Source organism: Mus caroli, unplaced genomic scaffold, assembly GCF_978045245.1.
Source record: "Mus caroli unplaced genomic scaffold, Mus_caroli_1 scaffold_16, whole genome shotgun sequence".
Classification (NCBI taxonomy): domain Eukaryota; kingdom Metazoa; phylum Chordata; class Mammalia; order Rodentia; family Muridae; genus Mus; species Mus caroli.
Window position 1 is genome coordinate 4963494 of NW_028227271.1, and position 22563 is coordinate 4986056.

Below are 22563 nucleotides of genomic sequence, written 5' to 3' on the forward strand. Positions count from 1 at the left end.
ATGGAGTGGGGTCCACCAGAGCCTAAAGTGCTACAGAAGGCAGAGCTGGAGAAGTGACCCAAGCCCGTTGGAGGAACCCAGAGGATTGTGTGGATCCCAGACATTGGAACAAGAAGCTGTGACACTGAAGATGCCTCGGAGGACCCAAGACATTAGAGACAGCAGAACTGTGGGGGACCTGCCGAAGAAAGCTGCTAACAGAGTGGAAGCAGCCCAAGAGATGGAAGCTGTTTCTGGTGAATGCCACATCTGCCAACAGCAGCCAACAGGGATGAAAGGAGCTAGAGATCTGAGAGCGCTTTGACATACGACATGGCATCTGTAGTTTGTCCAGCTGGTTTCTGGCCTTGCTCTGGTCCGGGGTCTCCTCACTATGACATTTTGGAATGGCAATGCACATCCTGGGATGTTGGAGGTATGTGATCTGCCTTTTGACAGTTAACTGATTGGATGAATCTCAGAAGAGACTTTGAACTTAGGACTTTTTACATTGTTGAGACTGTTATAGACTACAGGGACTTTTAAAATTGGATTAAATGTATTTTGCATTATGCCATGACTAGGTATGACCCCCCCCCCCGACTCATGTGATTAAAACAGGCCTATGGGGGCCAAGAAGTGGAATGTGGTGGTTTGAATATGCTTGGTCCAGGGAGTGGCACCATTAGGAGGTGTGGCCTTGTTGGAGGAAGTGTGTCATTGTGGGCGTGGGCTTTGAGACCCTCCTCCTAGCTGCCTGGAAGACAGTCTTCTCCTGTTTCTCTTCAGAACAAGATGTAGAATTCTCAGCTCCTCTTCCAGGACCCCGCCATGCTTCCCACCTTGATGAACTGAACAGTCCCGCCATGGACTGAACCTCGTACCTGTACGCCCCAATCAAATGTTGTCCTTTATAAGAGTTACCTTTGTCATGGTATCTCTTCACAGCAACAGACACCCTAACTAAGACAAGAACACTTGCTGCTCTTGCAGAAGACTCAGGTTCAATTCCCAGCACCCACATGGTGGCTCACAATTGGTCTGCAGCTCGAGTTCCAGAGGATCCAATGCCTTCTTCTAGTCTCCACAGGCACCAGGCATGCAAGTGGTCACCTGACATACATGCAGGAAAAACACCCATAAACATAAAAATGTTTAGATTCTTTTTTTTTTTTTAAAGATTTATTTATTTATTATTATATGTAAGTACACTGTAGCTGTCTTCAGACATTCCAGAAGAGGGCACCAGATCTCGTTGCGGATGGTTGTGAGCCACCATGTGGTTGCTGGGATTTGAACTCTGGACCTTCGGAAGAGCAGTCGGGTGCTCTTACCCACTGAGCCATCTCACCAGCCCATGTTTAGATTCTTAATGTACAGTTTGCAATTACAATTAAACATAACTTCTGCAGGAAAATTAAAGCCACTTCAGACAAAAACTAGCTGTCTCCAACAGAATGGGAAAGGCATAGTGGAAGAGAAGAGCAGCAGGGGAGGGAAGGCAGCGCGGACCTACGGAAAAGTAATTGCTTTCCCCGTCCTGTGAGGACTTCCAAATAGACATTTTCAAAGTGCTAGCTTTCATCTGCTAAGTCACTAAAACACCCTGAATTATTTAGCAGCAGTTTAATTAACCTTTCTTCACTTTTTTCTAGATAGTTAAATGTTTGTTTTAGAAAATACCAAGAAAAATATAGTCATAATTTAGTAAGGCACCTTAAGGAATAAAATATATATCCTGTTTTATGATGATGCTTTACATAGTGAATAATACAGGTATTTGAAACTATGCCTAAGATTTATTTTTATTTTATTATGTGCATGAGTGTTTCGAAAGCATGGTAAATGCACCACACGCGCGCAGGCAGGGCATGCAGCGCCCAGAAGAAAGCAACCAGACCCCTTGGAACTGGTATTCTAGGAGTGAGAAACCCAGGTCCTTACAAGATCAGAGCAGCAATTGCTCTTAGCCCCTACCCAAGACTACTCCATGCACTGAACTATTTAAAGAGCCTTTGCATCACTATTCTGATTAATTCATAAAAAGGAAAGGAAGGTTGGGGGCATACCTTAGTCCCAGCACTTGGAGGCTAAAGCAAGAAGACTGCTGGGCGTCCAAGGCTAACCTGGGATACATAGCAGAATCTCGGTTTGAAAAAACCAAAACCATCTATCTAACCCATAATGCACTTGGGGTTGTGTTTGTTCTTCTTTTGTTGTTATTGTTTGAGGCAGGTTGCCACTCTGCCACTGAAAGAACTGGATCTCAAAGACTGGCCTGCTTCTGTCTCCTCAGTGCTGAGATTAAAGGCATGCACCACTACAACCACACAACATGGCCGACTGAAATATCTGTCTGGACTTTCGGACTAATAGCAAAGAGAAGCCTTCTAGTCCAAAGGGAAATGGGATCTCTCTTGCTCACAGGGCAAATATTTAGGTCCTACTTTAAAAAAAAAAAAAAAAAAAGCCGGGCGTGGTGGCGCACGCCTTTAATCCCAGCACTCGGGAGGCAGAGGCAGGCGGATTTCTGAGTTCGAGGACAGCCTGGTCTACAAAGTGAGTTCCAGGACAGCCTGGGCTATACAGAGAAACCCTGTCTCGAAAAACCAAAAAAAAAAAAAAAAAAGATTTGTTTGTTTTGCTTTTGTCTCGTGCACAACGGCCTGGAACTCACAATCTTCCTGCCTGCTTGTGTCCAGCGCTGCGTCACAGGACCTACTGCACAGCTATGCTAGCCTGTCTGCACAAACTTTCAACTTGGTAAGCACTGATTTCCCAACGAACCCCCCACAACTACCCAGCCACCTTTGCTTTGTTCAAAAGGTCTAATATTTTAATAAAACTAACATCAGACCCGTCAGAAACTGCTGAGCATGGTGGTACGCACAAGTAATCTAGAGGCCAGCCTAAGCTACACAGTGAGTCCTTGTCTGTCTGTCTGTCTGTCTGTCTCTCTCTCTCTCTCTCTCTCTCTCTCTCTCTCACACACACACGAAAAGAAAAGAAAAGAAAAGAAAAGAAAAGAAAAGAAAAGAAAAGAAAAGAAAAGAAAAGAAAAGGAAAGAGAGGCCCCGGGGCTGCAGAGACAGGCGGCTCAGCAGCCGTGAGCTTGCAGAGCCCCAGGTCTGGATCTCAGCACCCATCCACATGGTGACTCTCAACCAACTTCAACTCCAGTTCCAGGGATCCAGGCACGCACGAGGTAGATACATATACATGCTGGCAAAACACTCAATATGTTTAAAAATAATTTAAATAAAAATTAAACGACTGGGACGGAGCTCATTAGTAGAGTACTTACCCAGAGATCAGATGAAACTGAGTCTGATCTCCAGCACTGAAGAAAAACTGTCATCAGAAACAACCAGAGGCCCATGGTGGCACGTGCCAATAATCTTAACACTCAGGAGGCAGAGGCAGAGGCCTGGAGGATCAACACTAGCCTTGGCTATAGCAGACGCTTAATAAAACTGAAGATTGGCCAGGGGTGGCACATGCCTTTAATCCCAGCAGTTGGGAGGCAGAGGCAGGTGGATTTCTGAGTTCGGGGCCAGCCTGGTCTACAGAGTGAGTTCCAGGACAGCCAGGGTTACACAGAGAAGCCCTGTCTCAAAAAACAAAACAAAACAAAACAAACAAACAAAAAAAACCCTGAAGACTGCTGAGTCAGGAGTCAGGTGGTGGTGCATCCAAGACCAGCACTCAGGTGACAGGGATTGAGTTCAACTGAGCCTGTCTCAGCAAAACCACTCCTGGGGCTGGAGAGAGGGCCCTACAGTTAAAAGCCCTAGCTGCTCCAGGTTCAGTTCCCAGCACCCACACAGAGGTTCACAACCATCCCTAACTCCAATTCCTGAGGACATGATGCCTTGTGAAGCTCTTCAGGTACCAGGCACACTCACACTCATGGTACATAGACTTACATGTAGGCAAAATATTCATACACATTAAAGAAAACTCTTCTTAGAAAAATTTAAAACCGCTCCTACTAGTCAACATAAGATGTCAAAGACGGAGACACATCCAGATGATAGTGTGTGCCTAAAAGCACTCAAGGGGCTCAGGAGAGAGAACTCCAGCTTGAAACCTGCTTAGGACCAGGTCTTCTGCAAGAGCTAGAGTCCCAGGCAGCTTCGAGATGCCTGACTTGAGTGCTGGGAACCAAACACATGTCCTCTGGAAGGGAGCAGTTAAGCTCTCTGAGCTTCTAAGCCATCTTTCCAGCCCCCTCTTTAATAGCTAAACATATCTGGAAATCAGACACAGCTGACAGTTTTTATTGTTATATATATTCCAAGTTCCTGGGCCTCTACTAATCTGGAAAAAGTGAACAGGAAAAGCAATACACGGGCTGGTGAGATGGCTCAGTGGGTAAGAGCACCCGACTGCTCTTCCGAAGATCCAGAGTTCAAATCCCAGCAACCACATGGTGGCTCACAACCATCCGTAACGAGATCTGGCGCCCTCTTTTGGAGTGTCTGAAGACAGCTACAGTGTACTTACATATAATAAATAAATAAATCTTTAAAAAAAAAAAAGAAAAGAAAAGCAATACACAAATCTATTACATGCTTAGGAGTGTGGGTATTCGACTCTCAGACATCTGCCTGCCTCTGGGTGGCAGAGTCTGAGTTCTGGGGTTAAAGGCGTATGCCGCCGCCACCAGGCTGGTACTAGACTCTTAAACAACTTTTTGTTTAAAGACAGGGGGCTCTCCTCTCATGCATCCTAGAGTAGCTTTGAGCTCAATACACAGCAAGGAATGACCTCAGTACCAGCCTCTACCCTGAAAAGCCTAGACAGGGGTGCCACAGCCCCAGATTTACGTAAGCATTGTTGTGGGTCAAATCCAGAGCCTCTAGAAAGCTACAGAAGCACTCCACCAACAGAGCTATACATTCCCAACCTTCAAACAGCTTGTGTGCTTTTTAATTTGTTTTTTATTTTAGGTGTATAGGTGATTTGCTGGCTTACATGTCTGCACAGTGTTCCCAGTGCCCACAAAAGGCAGAGGAGTACACTGCATCTGTGGTGGTTTGAATGAGAATGGCCCAGGCTTACATATTTAAGTGGTCAGTCCCTAGTTGGTGGACCGATCTGCAGAGGGATTAGGAGGTAGGCTTTGCTGGAGGAGGTGTGTTGCTTGTGGCAGGCTTTGGGGTTTCAAAACCTCACAGCAGGCCCAGTTTCTCTCCCTTGTACCTGTGGCTCAGATGTAAGCTCTCAGCTCTGCTCAAGTGCCAATCCTGCCTGCCTGCTGCCACGTTTCCTGCCATGACAGACATGCACTGCCTCTCGAAACTGTAAGCAACTCCCAGTCAAATGCTTTCTGTTGTAAGTTGCCTTGGCCATGGTGTCTGTACACACCGTAGAAGAGTAACTAAGACAGGAGCCCCTGAAACTGGAGTTATGGCTGGCTATGAGCTGCCAAGCCGAGATCTTCTCTGAAGAGCAGTCAATGCCATTAACTGTTGAGCCAGCTCTTCAGCTCCATTGAAACAACTTTTAATGTAAAATCTCCATTTGAGATTTTGGTAGCCTGCAGGATGTGTAAATTCAAATGGGAACCAGTTCATATTCCCCCAAAGGTTGCCCTCCCTCTCTGTGGCTTCACCAGGCCTCAGCTGAGAGGCGAGTCACCTGCTGCACAGTTCTAAATGATGGGCTCACCACTGGTTTATCTTGGTTCCCTCCTTCTCTGGACTCAGGGATCTTGCTATGGAATCTAACTGGCCTGGAATTCACAATGTTATTGCCTCGGCCTGCTGCATGCTAGGATTACAGGCTTGCACCACCGTGATGGGCTTCATTTACATCTTTACAATTTCTCAGCTGCCTCAGTGGTCCTTCCGCAGACTATTCATTTGTGCCTGGTTCCACTTCCTAGTAGTACACAGACAGAAGGGCATCTTATTACAGGTGATAAAAGAAATAACAAGTCGAAGATGCTCATCAGAGAAATGGGGCTACAAGTGTGTGGTGCTGCCTGGGATCCCAGCACTGGGAAGGATGAGGCGGCCGCAAGTGCCTCAAGTCTGAGTCCAGCCTGAGCACAGAGCAAGAGCCAGGCCAACCAGGGCAAGGCTGTCCAGCAAGACTCTACCTCAGAATAACAAAACAAAAATCAGGAGTTAGGTGTGAGAAGGCCTCAGGGGATGGAACCTGCTACCAAGCCCTGAAAACCTAAGCTTCGTTCCTGGACCCCACATGGCAGAAAGTGGTACAAGTCTCGAAAGGTAACCTCTGATGTCTACCTGCATTCTGACATCTGCATGCACACCACAGATTAGATAGATAGATACACATAATCAACCAATCAATCAATCAATCAGTCAATCAATAAATAATATTTAAAAGGGAATACACAACCTGTAATAAAATAAATTAAAAAAAAAAACCTAGATACATAAAATAAAACTCATTCAACCCAATGGTGCTGTAGACACAAGTCACAGAAATGGGTACAGAGACCTGATGGACAGGGGGAGCTCAGGACAAAGCTACATAACACAGAGAGCGAGCGGGCATCAGACGGCATCCCTAGTTGCTGAATACACACGATCCAAACCACTTATTCCAAAAAAAATTTTCAGGTTTAGATTTGTGTTCCGCCTTCTGTATGCTGTGCTTAAGACAACCACCCCAGTCTAAATCACAGCAGCACGAAATGAGCAGTCGTCCACCCACAGCGCTGTCAGAAAATAGTCATCAAGTCAAGGTGGCACAGGGATGCACTCCCCGGATCCCACGGCTCAGCAGGCTGAGGCAGGAGGATTAGATTCGAGGCTACACTGGACTACACAGTAAGACCTTGCTTGTTGAACAAACAAACAAAAGATCCTCCATGCCGAGTGAAAGTCTAAGTTAATACCGATTTTGATCTCCTGTCTTCTGTCTTCCCTGACCAGCTCACAAGGCCACATTAGAGCAGCCTAAAGACGATGGTAATCCCGGGCTGACACCCAGCTCAGCGGGGAACCTGCTTGCCTCCCACCTTCGCCAGCATCAAGTAGGGATGGGGAGAGCAATGCATCACTGGAGCCATTAAAGGGAAAGAGTGGGCTTCCCCAACCCAGCCACTTCCCAGAGACATCCTGTGGCATTTACAAGCACCTGTCTCTTATCAGGAAGGGATGAAGGAAAAACTGTCTAAACATCACCTATAACCCAACCAGACGATCTCCTGAGAGACTCAGGGAGAGTGAAGCACTATACTGCAAGTTCACTGTTAACGTTCAATTTAGTCAGAGCATCTTTAATATCTATTCTCCCTTTGCAAAGGGCTCTGTAACTGATAGCTGTTAGATCCATCCCTTGTCCAGACTTCAAGCAGTGAGACAGCCTGCTTTCACGAGCACTGCTGCTCTGCCGTGAGGAATCTGCATGGCTGCCACAGCTGCTTGCTGCTTCAGCCTTGAGGAATCTGCAGAGCGGGCGGGCGGGCGGTCACAGCTGCTTCAACAGGCACCGTCTCAGCCCCAAGAGCTTCAGTTAGGGCTGGACATCTGCTTGCCTCACAGGTCTCAGTGGATCAAAATGACCCTGAAGCTATTTTCACCCAGGCTAAAAAAGCAGCAACTCCCTCAGTGGCCAGCAGGCGGCCCGGGACTGGTGCAAACACAGCTTTTCATTTGTGAGCTGAGCCATGATAGGTGGAATGAGGGACTGTAGTGTGACTGGTACAGAGGTCATGGCACTCTAGAGGCTGAGGCAGGAGGATTGACCCAAAAGCTGGAAAACAGAGGCAGCATCAACAGGAGGAAGCGTTGTTGGTAAGCTGAGGACATGAGCTGAACTGAAAGATGGAACACAGCAGGGCCCTGGAATGACCCCCTGAATAGATGTTGATCAGCATTGACACAGGCCTTCAAGCTGGGACAGAACCGGTAGAGCAAGAATCAGCGCTTGGGAAATGAACTCTTCCAGACAGACTGCCTCTGGATACCCTACCCGTGGCTGGTGACTCTTAGAAAGTGAAATCTAAGAAAAGGAAGGCTATCACAGGAGAGACAGATGATGCAGAGGGGCAGAGGGGCAGAGGCACTCCTAACTGATAATGTCTCTCAAGATTACTGTTTCAAAGCGATTGGGTGCTGGGATTCAAACCTAGGTCCTCTGGAAGAACAGTCAATGCTTTTAACCCCAACTTGGTTTTGTGGGGTTTGGTTTTCTTTTTTTACGTATAATCATATCTGTGTATCTCCCATGCGTGCATGGGTGCTCACAGAGGCTGGAAGAAAGCATTAGATCCTCTGGAGCTGGAGCTGCGGCAACTCTGAACCACTGCACATGTGTGCTAGGAACCAGACTGCTTTTAACTGCTGAGCAGATCTCGACCCCCCAATTTGATATATTTCTTGTACAGGTTCTTTCTGTCAGTTTTAATAAACATGGAGGGAAGGAAAAAAAAACTGAGACGGAGTCTTACTATCTCTTTTTGGTTGTTAGTACTAGAGAGAGAACCCAGACCCTCACACACATAGCAGGCAAGTGCATTACCACTGAGCTACATCTACATGACCAGCCTTCTTGTCCAAAAATACAATAAAATAATTTTTTTAGTTTGGGTCTCATATAGCTCAAGCTGGCCTTAAATTCACCATGTAGCCAATGCTGGCCTTGAACGTCCTCTGCTGGTAGGTAGCGTGAGTTCTGGAACCAAAGACAGTTCAGCACCCAGTCCTTTCTAGCCTTCTTTTGTCCTTTACCACCAGTTGAGCAGGCTAAGCTCGGAACAAGAAGGAAGGACAGCAGAAGCAGCAGCAAGTGGTAGCAGGCTAAGGACAGCAGCAGTGACATTGGCAGAGGCACCGCAGGGAGCAGAGGCCTAGGGACATCAGGGACAAAGGAAGAGGACCAGGTTACAGGACCCGGTCAGTGAAGATTTCCAAAGCAGTGCTAACTCTAAAGAGCCAAGCAGTTCAGAGACCCTAGGTATGAGGACTGTAAAACTGGCCACAGTCAAGAGCTGAGGACTGTGATATCCTGGACCCAAGAGCCCCTAAGGCTGTCACTTAGGGCCAAGAGATTGGCACCTGAGGCTTATCCATCTGCTGTTCCCTGCTGAGGTGGGCTGCCCCACACTGCCTCTGGAAGCTGAGGCTTGTGATTAGCTGCCACTCAACGGTGGTTAAAGCCCAGAGCAACACGCCTCAACTAGCCAGCCTAAAACTGTACGGCAATGTCTTCTAAAGCTTAGAGCAACAATCCAGTTTCAGGGCTTAGGGCTGCAAGTCTCTGGATCCACCAGATCAGCCTCTAAACTGGTACTCAAGGGCTCAAGGGCTGTCAGCCCAGAAAGAGCTTTTCTTTGTCTACCCACAATTCCTAGCTGGGCAGAGCATTCGGACCCCAGACAGCTGTCAGGAACGGCACTGAGGACAACTTAGACACTGAGGAGTCAAGGCATTAATTAAAAGCAAAATATCAGCTCTGACAGGGAAGCTTTAACTGACAATAAACATAGATCTTTGCAGACTCACCTCCTACTTTGAAAAAAGTAAGCAATATTTTCTGCAATTCGGGTCAGAGACAGCAAATGTAATGATAACTGTGGTATCAGCTAATATTTATTGAGTGCAAACCATGTTAGTGTGCTACACTAAGAGAGGTAAGTGTTCCTAGCCACTGAGGTTCAACCGTCACAGGGAATCTGAAACAAGGGGATTACGTGTCTAAAGCTAGCACCAGGCCAGCCTTGGCTACATAGAGACCCTGTCCCAAAATTAATTGATGGATTTAATTAATTCTAAAAATGGGCAAAAGACATCAAACTTATTCCTCTAGAGAAGATACAAGAAGGCAAGCAACACATGATAAACTACTCAACTGTGGCTGAGACATGAGATGTCTGAGTGATGAAGAACACTTACTGCTCTTCCAGAGGACCCTGGTTCAATTCCCAGCACCCACAGGGCAAACCACGACTGTGGGTAACTCCAGTTCTACGGGATATGGTGCCCTCTTCAGTTCTCCACAGGCTGCTGCACACACAAAGCACACAAACTCATGCAAACACACACACAGGCACACAGATGCACACACACACACATTTTTTTTTTTTCTTAAAGGATGCTCAACTGAAGAAGTATAATTCAGGACCACAAATTATTAATTGTTAAAGTCAGGTAGGATTGTAATTCTGAGCCTCAGAAGTTAAAGAGCACTGGCTGCTCTTGAAGAGGGCCCAGGGTCAGTTCCCAGCACTCACAAGGCAGCTCACAACCGTCTAGAACTCCAGGGCCAGGACTTCTAATGCCCTCTTCGGGCCTCCAAGGACACCAGACATGCACAGCGTGTACAGACTGCATATAGACAAAATATCCATACACATAAAACAGGAGGAAAACAGTTAGCTCAAGGCTAGCCTGATCTACAAAGCGAGCCAGGGCTATGGGAAGATCCTGTCTTTTCACAGTGGCCAACAGAAGAATATATAAGAATTCTATGAGCCGGGCGTGGTGGCGCACGCCTTTAATCCCAGCACTCGGGAGGCAGAGGCAGGCGGATTTCTGAGTTCGAGGCCAGCCTGGTCTACAAAGTGAGTGCCAGGACAGTCAGGGCTACACAGAGAAACCCTGTCTCGAAAAACCAAAAAAAAAAAAAAAAAAAAAAGAATTCTATGTTAGCAGTTTCATTGTCCAATCAAAACTGTAGCTGGAGCGATGGCCCCACAGCTAAGAGCACTTGCTGATCTTTCAAAGAGGCCGGGTTAGGTTCCCAGCACCCACACGGAGGCTCACAACCATCTGCAACTCCAGTTCCAGAGATGACACCCTCTTCTATTCTTCAAGAGCACCAAACAGCCGGGCGTGGTGGCGCAGGCCTTTAATCCCAGCACTCTGGAGGCAGAGCCAGGCAGATTTCTGAGTTTGAGGCCAGCCTGGTCTACAGAGTGAGTTCCAGGACAGCCAGGACTGCACAGAGAAACCCTGTCTCAAAAAACCAAAGTAATCTTTCCGCCATCTTGGCGCCCGTGGAGGCCTGCTGGGAACAGGACTTCAAAAAGCAAGTCTGTCTGGAAGGCGTGGTGCAAGGCCATTTTTGCTGGCTACAAGGGAGATCTCTGGAACCAAAGAGAACGCATGGCTCTTCTTAAAATTGGAGATGTTTATGCCTGAGATGAAACGAAGTTCTACTTAGGCAAGAGATGTGCGTTATGTATGTAAAGCAAAAAAATAATACAGCGACTCCTGGAGGCAAACCAAACAAACCCAAAGTGATCCGGGGAAAAGTAACTGGGGCCCACGGAAACCATGGTATGGTTCGTCCCAAATTCCGAAGCAACCTTCCTGCAGAGGCCATTAGACACAGAATCAGAGTGATGCTGTACCCATCCTGGATTTAAACTAATGGAAAGTAAATAAAAGTAGATTTGTGCTCTTAAAAAAAAAAAAAAGAGAGAGAGCCAGGCGTGGTGGCACACACCTTTAACTCCAGCACTCTGGAGGCAGAGGCAGGCAAATTTCTGAGTTCGAGGCCAGCCTGGTCTACAAAGTGAGTTCCAGGACAGCCAGGGCTACACAGAGAAACACTGTCTCGAAAAAAAAAAAGACAAAAAAAAAAAAACAAAAAAAAAAAAAAAAAGGAAAAGAAAAACCAAAATTAAAAAAAAGGGCACCAAACATTCACGCACTCACACACACCACACACATATATACACCTATACACATAAAATAAAAATGAAATTTTAAGGGGAAGGGGCTGGAGAGCTGGCTCAACAGTTAAGAGCTCTGGTTGCTCTTGCAGAGGACCTGGGTTCCCTTCCTGCAGAAGCAGCTGGAGCTCTGTGAGTTCAAAGCCTCATAGCAAGTTCTAAGCCAATGAGGACTCATAGTGAGATCCTGTTATAAAATTAAACTTAATTAATTAATTAAAATATAAATATAATAGAGCCCTTCTCGATAAGATCCTTACATAGAGGGTTTATTCAGAATATGCAGGTGGGCTTACAAAGCAACTTACTATAAAGGTATAACCCAACAGAAAAGGCAGAAAAGCCACTTGTGCGACACACTAATACGTACTTAGAATCTAAGTAACAGTAGGCCAGCAAGACCCAGCTGTGTGCTAACCACATCGACAAGCTATAATCACAGACCAAGTGGATAATTCAAGGAGAAACAGTGCTCTCGGGCTAAGAGTAGGCTTAAAACAGCAGCAAGCCAATTACTGCTGAACAGAGCCATGCAGTCTACATAGAAGACAATGCAGGTTTTACAAACTCATGTTTGCCCTACTACCCACACCAAAGGAACTGATATCAGCAGTGTTTTCAAGCTTAAAATATATTCTTTCATACACACACACACACACACACACGGCTTAACTACATTATATAGTGGTCTTATCTTCAGTCCCCAAACTCTTGAGCCTAAGTAAAGAATGCACACACATATGTACACTCCACTGCCAATAGTCATGTCTTCTGGTTGAATAGCATTTTAAAAAACTCTATATTACCAGCAATCCAATGTTAACTTAGGGTCTGGGTCAGTAAAAAGGCCTCCTGCGACTGGGGAGAATCCCCCAACACTTCTAACCTGCTTGTAAGTAACCACAAATTCATCACAGGACACTAGCTACTGTACTAAGCTAAGCCACATCTTCACTCTGAGAACGAACGTCGTAAAGGTTTGGAGCTTCCACAGAATGTGAACAGCGATGAAGTATGTTTCAAAACAGAATGTGAACAGCGATGAAGTGTGCTTCAAAACCCACGCCTCCGAGCTGCCGAGCTGCGCGTGAACACTTGACAGTAGCTGCTGGCCTCTGGTGAAGCCTCACTGTCCAGAGCAAAGGGTTTATAAACCTCAAACATTTAAGAGCTCAGGATCAATTCAACTATCCAACAGTCGGCCTGAGCTTCAGAGACCCCCTCCACAGCTAAGCGTGGCCTCACTAAGTTTCCACAAAGCTCCAGGCAAGCAGCGTATGAACCCAGCGTCACTCTAATACCCAATAACCATAGGCAAGATGAAGGCATAATTAACCTCCATGGGACATTTAGAAAAAATAAAACGGGAGGTGGGACCATCCTGAGGGACCATTTGCCGTGGCTATTTCAACCTTTATATTTGGTATTATGTGACAACTCAGACCCATGAAAAGAAAGGAATGGAATCAAATGACTTCAACTTTCTGTTCTAGTCAAGCTTTGCAGTGAGCTATCGCAAACACTTGAAGTAGCTCGGTGTGATGGCATACATCTGTAATCTCAGGGTCCTGAGGCAAAGCATTGTCTGGATTGGCTCAAGTTTCCAGGCCAGTCTTGATTACACAGGGAATCTGAGATCAGACCAGCCTAAACGGTAAGACCTTTGTCTAAAAACAAAAACTAAAACTAAACAAGCAACAACAACAAAAACCAAGCACGTGTCTGGCAGTTAGATCATTTTCAATGAATGAAAAAAATATAAAAGGCCAATAGTAACCAGCAACTGATAGAGGTAAAACCTCTCTAAACGAAGAAACAAGTACACCCAGGCAAGCCTACTGAAAATGCTCTACGCTACTGACATTGTTCTATAGCTACAGCACTCTGAAGACGGCACTCACATTTGCATGTGTGGATGAGGAGATCTGTACGGGACAAATGGTTCCTTCTCCATTAGAAAAACTGACCAAAGCATCCCCTTTGCAATCATTTCTACTGCAAGGGTCCTGCCTGTACAGACAGAGTCAGTGAGCAAGCGCCATCCCTTATACGTGAGTTGAGTGCCACCTTCAGCCAAGCAGGTAATAAAATTACCACTTTGAAGTAACTCAACTTTCTCAAAACATTAAATGTGAGCTGTTGGACAAAGGCCAACAGATGCAAAAAATAAATCCTCTTTTGCAACCCAGAGCTCATTGCTCAGTATGAGTTTTGATGCATACAAGAAGGAATGTAAGCACAAAGGTGTCATTGATGAAGTTGGTTCTAGCAATATACAGTTTATCTTATAAAGGTAATGCAGTAGATGAATATTCCTTTTTTTTTTAAAGGCTTGTCTTGATTATGGAGTCAGAACTGGAAGATACCAATGAATGGATGTGTGTTTCAGTGTTGCACTGCTATTTCCTTCATAAAGAGTAGAGTTCTGAGTGTTAGGAATGGATATGAGAAGACTCTCCAGAGATGATGGGTGACACAAGTGAACCCTACCTTAAAATGGTTTAAAGATAATTGAAGGAGCTGGAGAGATGGCTCAGAGGTTAAGAGCACTGACTGCTCTCCTGGAGGTCCTGAGTTCAATTCCCAGCAACCACATGGTGGCTCACGACCATCCGTAATGAGATCTGACCTCCTCTTCTGGAGTGTCTGAAGACAGCTACAGTGTACTTACATATATAATAAATAAATAAATCTTAAAAAAAAAAAAAAGATAATTGAAGGTTCCCTAAAGTAAATTGAAGAAATCCTCAAATCTTCTGGGCTAGATGACATTTGAGAAAGGTGATCTGGATGGACTGCAAAGGAATCAAATCCCTTAAATAATAATTTATTTGACTTCATTTTTAAAAATAAATAATTATATACAGTAAAAAAGAAAAAGAAAATGGACAGCAAAGGAATAAAATCCCTTGAATAATAATTTATTTGACTTCATTTTTAAAAATAAATAATTATATACAGTAAAAAAGAAAAAGAAAATGGACAGCAAAGGAATAAAATCCCTTGAATAATAATTTATTTGACTTCATTTTAAAAAATAAATAATTATATACAGTAAAAAAGAAAAACCAACCAACAAACAAACAAAACCATTAAATGTGGACAGCCAGGCATGTGGTCTATATCTGGAAGGGTGACATGGGGACGCACCCCTTTAATCCCCGGCAGGCGGATCTCTGAGTTCAAGGCCAGCCAGGGCTCCACAGAGACCCTGTTTCAGAACAAACCAAACAAACACAAAGCCAACCTGGACTACATATTAAATTCCATTCTACTTTGGGCTACAGAGAGTGTACGTGCCTCAAAAACAAACAAGTCAGGTGTAGTGTCCCATGCTTGCATCCCAGCACCTGCTTAGTAGAGACAGACAGGAGGATCGGGAATTTGAAATCATCTACGGTGTACTTAGGTCTGAGGCCTGTCTGGCTTCAGGACAACCTGATCTCAAAGGAAAAACATGTGGCTGGGTCGTCGAGTAATTCTTCACTGTTATAGTTGTATTTTGTAAGACGGTCTAGTGCTATAGCCCAGGCTGCCCTTAAACTAGAGGCAGGCCTCCATGATTCCGTCCCTGGAGTTTTCGATTGCAGGCACAAGCCACAGCGCCTTGCTTGATCCAGCAGTATCCCTGACAACTGAGCATGAGGACTCTGGGTATTATTCATAATAGCCCAAAGGCATCAAGCAGCCTAGATGCCCACTGAGGATGGAGAGACAAATCAACAGCGTTACAGGATGCTCTGGTGAGCACCTGGGCTCAGCTACCCGAGAGGATGAGGCAAGAGGCGTGTTTGAATCCAGGAATTCAATGGCTTAGTGCATATGGCCCTAAATTCAATCCCCAGTGCACACAGGCATGTGCACACACACTCGTGCACGCACACACACACACACACACACAAAGAGAGAGAGAGAGAACAAACCCCATTATCTACAAAATGCACAGAATACCTCCACTCACTGGGACAGGAGGGAAACAGCAGAATCGTGGTTGACAGAGGCTCGGCACAGACGGGAAAATGGGGAGTTGCTGTTTAGTACACGGTGACCGTCTTCATTTTGGAAGAGAAAAGTTCATATTGGTGATGGTGTCCAGCCAGGAGAGTATCTAATGCTGTGGTCTGTACACTTAAAATGGTCAAAAGGTCCTCTAACCTGATCCCGGTTTAATCCATTTTAGTAAAAGATTGTGGTTTATTTGCTTCTTTGTTTATTTGAGACGGAGTCTCCCTGTGTAGACCTGCCTGAGCCGGACTTATATTTTACCACAGTAATTAATAAATAAATGAATAAATAAATAAATAAATAACTCAAACAACCAAGAAAGAAACCTTGCTAACTAGAGCCCAGAATCAGGCCCTCAGTACAAAGGGACGGGTCGGAGGTCGGGCATCCTCCTAACGCTGCATGCACGCTCTGGGGAGGTGGGGAGGGTATAAGGAAGCTGAGCCCTGCTCTGCGCCAGGTGTCTTGTGGTCGCATGACGAAGGGGCTCCTCCTTCCCTGAGACAAAACAAATCCGAGCCTCTCCTACGAAGGCAGTGAGACTGGTCTAAGCGGTTGTACTTCTGAGAAGTAACGGGCTCCAGAAGGACAGTAGCTCTGTCACCCCCAGCTTCAATACCCTGGCTCTATGGTGGGAAACCACAGGTAGTGATTTTAAAAAAAAAAAAAAAAAAAAAAAAAAAGCACCTAGAAAGTTGACTGTTCAGCACCTGGAACACACCACCTCAACAAAAGAAAATGCCCTCCCCTCCCCTCCTTCCCCTCCCTCCCTCCCCTTCTGTTATTCACTAGCATCTATAGCCTGAGCAGCCTCTAAGGATCACGCTGGTGTTTTGGCCAGTAACCTACAGCTCCTCCCTCAGGCCCCAGCTGTTTCTCTGTTCTATCCATTCTGGGTTTCCTGTCTATATTTAGATATAATATCAGTATCAACTGTGGGATCAACAGGTGCTTGGAGAGCCCTTGAGCACCGAGCAGTTTTCAATTGTTTTCCCAAGTTAATTGGCTCGGGCTCTGCAACTGGCTGCCTTGACTCCGCTCAGTGTGAGTACTGAACAGGAAAAGCGCGGTCACAGGACGAAGCTCAGTGAGATGTTTTAGCACTGTTACCTTCAGAACCCAAGAAGCCTTTAAGGCCACAGGACAGACGGAATTACCCTACAAACCAACCCAAGCAAAAGCATTGTTTGTTGTCAAGACAGATGTGCACATGCCTGTAATCGCAACATCTGGAAGGCAAAGCAAAAAGACTAAGGAGAGACCGGGCTGGATGACAGGACCGTCTCCAGAAGGACAGAGGATGGGAGGGGGAGGCAAGAAGTTGTCATAACAGACTCAAGTTTCAACCGATTCACACTGCTTTATGGCAGCGCTGCTTAGCACTTAGGAGCTCTCGAAGAGGAGTTTGGTTCCCGCATCAGGAAGCTCATGGCTGCCTGCAACTCCAGCTTCAGCATACACACTGCACACGGACACAGACACGGACACAGACACGGGGACAGACACACAGACACAGACACACACAGACACACACACACACGCACGCAAGCACACAATCTGTTTTGAAAAGGGTGACTAGAGCCGGGCGTTGGTGGCGCACGCCTTTAATCCCAGCACTCGGGAGGCAGAGGCAGGCGGATTTCTGAGTTCGAGGCCAGCCTGGTCTACAGAGTGAGTTCCAGGACAGCCAGGGCTACACAGAGAAACCCTGTCTCGAAAAACAAAAAAAAAGAAAAGAAAAGGGTGACTAGGCCAGTTCATTCCTGCAACGCCAACAGTTGGGGGGGCTGAGGTGGGAGGAGAGCCTGAGCTATAGATGAAACCTGTGTCAGAGCAAGAGAGGGCCCGAGCACCTGGCCTGGTGGCACACGGTTAATCTGGATGCTCGGAGGTGGCAGAGGCGGTGGGAGTCAGAGGTGGACGGCTCTCTGTTGAGGTTGAGGCCAGCCTCCGTCTAACAGAGCTCCCAGTCAGCCAAGGCTACAGTGAGAATGCCTCAGAAGAAAAAGAGCGAAAACACAGGAGAAGAGGGGCACACATGTGTCTCAGTCAGTTGACAGAGTGCACGAAGCCCTAGGTTCCATGCCTCCAGAACCTTCCGGCTGCAGCTTCGTGTGTCTGTAATCCCCTATAATCCTGGCCGGCAGGAGGTGGGAGCTGGAGGACTGGAAAATTAAAGAAGCCTTGCAAACAGAGACAGGTCTGGATCCGGCTTCCTTACTCACTCATTCTGTGACCGCAGCAAACTATTTCATCTCTGAATTGATTGATTGATTTTGTTGTTGTTGTTTTTAGTTTTTCTAAACAAGATTTCGCTGTGTAGCCCTGGCTATCATGAAAATCACTCTGTAGACCAGGCTGGCCTCAAACTCAGAGATCTGCCAGCCTCTGCCTCCCGAGTGCTGGGATTAGAGAGGTGGGCCACGGCTGCCTGGCTTTTTTTTTTTTTTTTAAATCTCTAAATTTATAAAGAGAATTATATTAAATGTGATGACTAACGAGATTATACATGAAAGAGCAATCTTAGCACTTCGCCTAGCACTTTTACGAGGTCAGGAGCCACACTTCACCAGGGACACTATACTCTCTCCTGGCTTTGACCTGGAGGTGAGGGGTGAGACGGGGCCTCCTGTACTGCAAGTCCAGGATGATCTCAAACTATGTACGCAAAGGTGGAGGCCCTTGAGCCTCTGACCCTACTTCCCAAGCGCTGAGCTTACACTCCTGCAGCAGTACCTCTGGCTTCTCACTTGACCCTTGTAGAAGGAAAAGAACCATTTATCCAGGCATGGCTGCCTCATGTGCCTGTAACCCCACAACTCTGGAGGCTGAGACAGAATTAAGAATCACAGGGCAGCTTGGGCTGCAGAGTGATAGCGACTCTAGAAGAGACCTGACAAAAGGTCTAGTGGTTAAGCGTGTGTACCGCTCTTGCAGAGGATCAGAGTCCGAGTCCCAGTAACCACCTCAGGAGACTCACCTCCCGTTCCAGGGAATCCCAACCCCTCGTCTAGCCTCTGGGGACACTGCGCTAGAATGCACAAAAACACTGACACACGCCTCATTTAAAAATAAAAAGAATTTTTTTTCTAATTTTTAAGTTTTTTTCATTTATTTTTAATTTTTTTTTGTTTTCCAAGATAGGATTTCTGTGCGCGGCCCTGGCTGTCCTGGAATTCATTTTGTAAACCAGGCTGGCCTCGAATTCACAGAGATCTGCCTGCTTCTGCCTCCTGAGTGCTGGGATTAAAAGCATGCATGGCCACCATCAGGCTCTCAGTAAGAATTTTTAAAGGTGCATTTTAGGTCATGATTTTTTGGATATTTAAAAGGTGGCCTAATGCTGCCCGTTATCAGAAACACAGCTGAAAACTATAAACGGATGACTGCCCAGAAATTTTAGTTTAGATGAGTCAGCAAAACTTCACTGTCTCACCAATGAAAAGCTTAACGCACACATCTATGAATGCATAATGATAATTATAGCTTCAGAATCAGTGATCTTCCAGTCAGTGCTGTATCAAATTTGGCCTGGAAATCAAAGTATAAAGAAGATACAGGCCCAGCCTCACAGCTGTAATCCCAGCAGCTGGGAGTCTGAGGCAAAAGAACTTTTTACTTCAAGGCTAACTGGGGTTACACAATAGGTCACAAGCCAGCCTAGGTTACTGATAAAGACTAAGACCACCCCAAGGGGGGAGCCTGAGGGGGGGTGGAATGCAAAGTCCATAACCCTGAAATACTTATTCACAGGACTCCCAAACCACCTAAACTCAAAAATGCGAGAATGTGGAGGCAGTTTGAGCACTAGGAATCAGCATCCCTGAACAATTTCTAAAAACAAAAACCCAAGCTCCCTTCCCCCAAGCACAAAACCAGAATTAGGTAGTTTATGAACATTTTTTTTTCCAGCCGGAACATTTCTCACTGGGAAACGAAAATTCTAGCAAAAGACAGACAACTTAAATTTAAAAAGAAAAAAAAAAAATCACAGTTATTCATTACTTTTCAACCCAAACATCTTCAACTCCGCAGTATCGCTGACCTCGCTCATGGGAGAGTACTGCTGGTAATGTGTTCTCTCTTGCTTCCATAAATACGGAGAAATTATATACAGTAGTCTGCTGAGCTGATCGAGAATAAATATTACAGTTTTGCCTTACAACCAAATGAACTATAAATAATAATAATAAAATTACTGGGAGAAGGGCTTGCATGCCTTAGCAAGGGGCCAAGACTAGCCCACTCCCCCCCACCCCCAAAAAAATCCAATCATCTTGGATGAATTAGGAGACGAAGCCCCTCTTGTGCACCTCTATCCTAGGCTCTGGTTTAATTCAAAACCAAACTCGTATTTCTTTGCCTCTCTTTGCCTTTTCTAGTCCGGTTTCCTCTCAAATTCCGAAATTGTCCTTCTACCCTTTAAGTCCCATGATGGCACTTGCGTCCTGACACAATGCAGAAGACTTTTACACATGCCCATCTCGCCGTACTTCACATTTCAATCGACCCATTATTTCATTCTTTCCGATCCCCCCCGCACGTAGTTTCTTAAATCTAGGACCGCACACACGCTCACGCCAGAGTCCCCCTCACTCCATTGTTTCTCCGGCCTATCCTCTGGAAACTCCCCAACTCGGACCCGTGTGCTTCGCTCCCCCTTTAACCCCAGAAACCCGCGGCCCTCTCCACACGGCGGGTCCCACAGGGCTCCCGGTCCCCCTCCTCTCGGTACCCCAACCCCCAACAACTGCCCCTTCCCTCTTTTCCCTTCCTCGAGCCCTCCCTCCACCTCCGGCCCCTCTCGCCCCCGCCACCCACTTCACCCAACACCCCCAGCCTCACCTAGCCCGGGCTCCCTGCAGCCGCCGCGTCCCCCAGTTCCGGGCTCTGCGTTCCGGACGCTCCCGGGTCTGGGATGAGGAAAGAAGAGCCTCCGCCTCCTCCTCGCCCTCGTCCTCCGGAGCCGCCGCCGTCGCTGCCGCGCTCCTCCCCCAGCTCGCCCGAGGCCCGACGCCGCCCCGCCCCCACCGCCGCCTTCCCCGCGTCCCTCGTCCGCCGGGCGGCCGGGCAGAGCCTCGCAGGCGCGGCTGGGGCCCGAGTGCCCGCGGATCCACAGCGACCCTCGTCCGCCCGCACTCGCGCTGCCGCTCGCCCCTCTCGCCCCGCCTCGGAGCCCGCGCGCGCGCGCGCTCGTGCGTGCGCCCCCCGCCAGCCGGAGCGCAGGGCGCGTGCTCGCGCCGGCGCGACCCCGATGCGCCGCACGCGGGAGACCCGAGCCGAGGGGACCGGGGCGCGCGGCCGGGTTACCGCTCCTCTCAGGCGCTCTCCCTTCGCGCGGGGTTCGCGCGCCTGAGTTGCGGGAGACGGGGAATTAATTCCCTGAGGGGTTGAAGGAGCGGGTCGGGGGCCAAACGGGAAGGAACGGCGGCGAGACGAGCGGGGCGCGTACTCGCGTCCGCGTGCGGGAAAGGCGACCTAAAGCGGCCGGGCTGGGAGTGGGCGCCAGCGTGCCCCTAAGTGAAGAGCCGAGCGGGAACTGACGGAAAGAGCCGAAACTCACCGGAGGTGGCCGAAGATTCCCAATGGGAACCTAGAGCCTTTTGCTCCAGGTCTGCAGGCACGTCCGTCCTCTCTAGCAGGGAACAATTCAGCCGCTCACTCCCTTTAACTTTGCCCGCCTCCGGACCTACCTTCTGCTCCTAGAGGTTATTTCAGAGCCACCCGGCCACCCAGCCTGGTGGGAGAGGGTCTGGAGAGAGGATGTGCGAGCGAACGACCTCACACTTCCTGCATCCCTCTACGTGGCTGTGATTAGGAGCGCCTGTTGTCGAATCTTTCTGTTAAATACCTAACTTGGTAATCAGGGCTCGAAATCTCCAGCCTCTCCAGAGCCAGATCATCGCTAGTATTGTCGTATCTTTTGAGTTAGTGTCTTACTGGTTGTCTGATCAGGAGAGAGAGGTTAGGAAGGGCATGTCCAACCCACATTCAAGCCAAGGAACTTAAATATGAGACCTGTTTTGGCGGTTATTTTTTAAATCTGAATAGTGAACTTTGTGGAAGACAATCATGTCACAATATCAAAAGGTTGGATACGCCTGGTAGAGGCTGAGTTTTCGACTAAATCATCACTGAAAATATTCATCACCATCTACTTCTCACTTCCTTTGAAGCCAAGCAAAGGGGCTTTGAATAGTCAGAACCACCTCAAGTGCGTGCTTATAGATGTGCGCTACAGGCAGAGCACAGTATATCCGTACGTTTTATCACTCCAGTCTTAGGTCATATAATTGACCATGGGACAGTGTGTGTCTGCCAAGTCAGATGTCTTCATCGGATCCTTGTTCTTTTTGCTGTGCGCTGATTTTATTTTTGTTTATTGTGACAAGATTAGGCCTTGTAGCTCTCTGCTGGCCTCCAACTCTGGATCCTCCTGCCTCAGCCTCCTGATCACTAGAAAATCCGAGGCTTATACTGTGATGGAAGACCACTGCTGCCCCTCCACTCCCGGACCTTAAACATGCTAGGCGCAGTTCTTTTTTCATGTAATGTGTTCATGTAATGTTAATATTGATTGATTGATTGATTGAACTCCTGTGTCTTGCCTGCGTGTATGCATACCATATACCTGGTGCCAGCAGAATTCAAAGGAGGACAACAGATCAAGACCTGAAGTTCTAAATGGTTGTGAGCCACCATGTGGATGCTGGGGATCAAGCTCAGATCCTCTGCAAGAGCTAGTGCTCCTACCTGCCCTCCCCTGGGCACCGTTCTTTATATAAGAATAAAAAGTATTGGGCCGTGTACAGCAGCACACACTGTAACTGCAGCACTCAGGAGCCTGAGGCAGAAGAATTGTGAGTTCAAACCCATCCTGGGATGCATAGCAAGATACTATTTTTAGTTTTTATTATTTT

General features: G+C 47.1%; 1 protein-coding gene and 2 pseudogenes across 1 annotated transcript in view; 2 read left to right on the forward strand and 1 right to left on the reverse strand.

Moving 5' to 3' along the window:
* Spats2 (spermatogenesis associated serine rich 2) overlaps positions 1–20685 on the reverse strand; it is a 78340-nt gene extending 57655 nt beyond the window's left edge. The window contains exon 1 of the mRNA XM_021183323.2: positions 20489–20685. The gene's annotated coding sequence lies outside the window, so the exon portion shown is untranslated. The remainder of the gene's footprint in view (positions 1–20488) is intronic.
* On the forward strand, positions 4633–11329 carry LOC147000706 (large ribosomal subunit protein eL33 pseudogene; annotated as a pseudogene).
* On the forward strand, positions 13773–13873 carry LOC115029495 (small nucleolar RNA SNORA40; annotated as a pseudogene).
* Positions 20686–22563: the final 1878 nt, after the last annotated feature.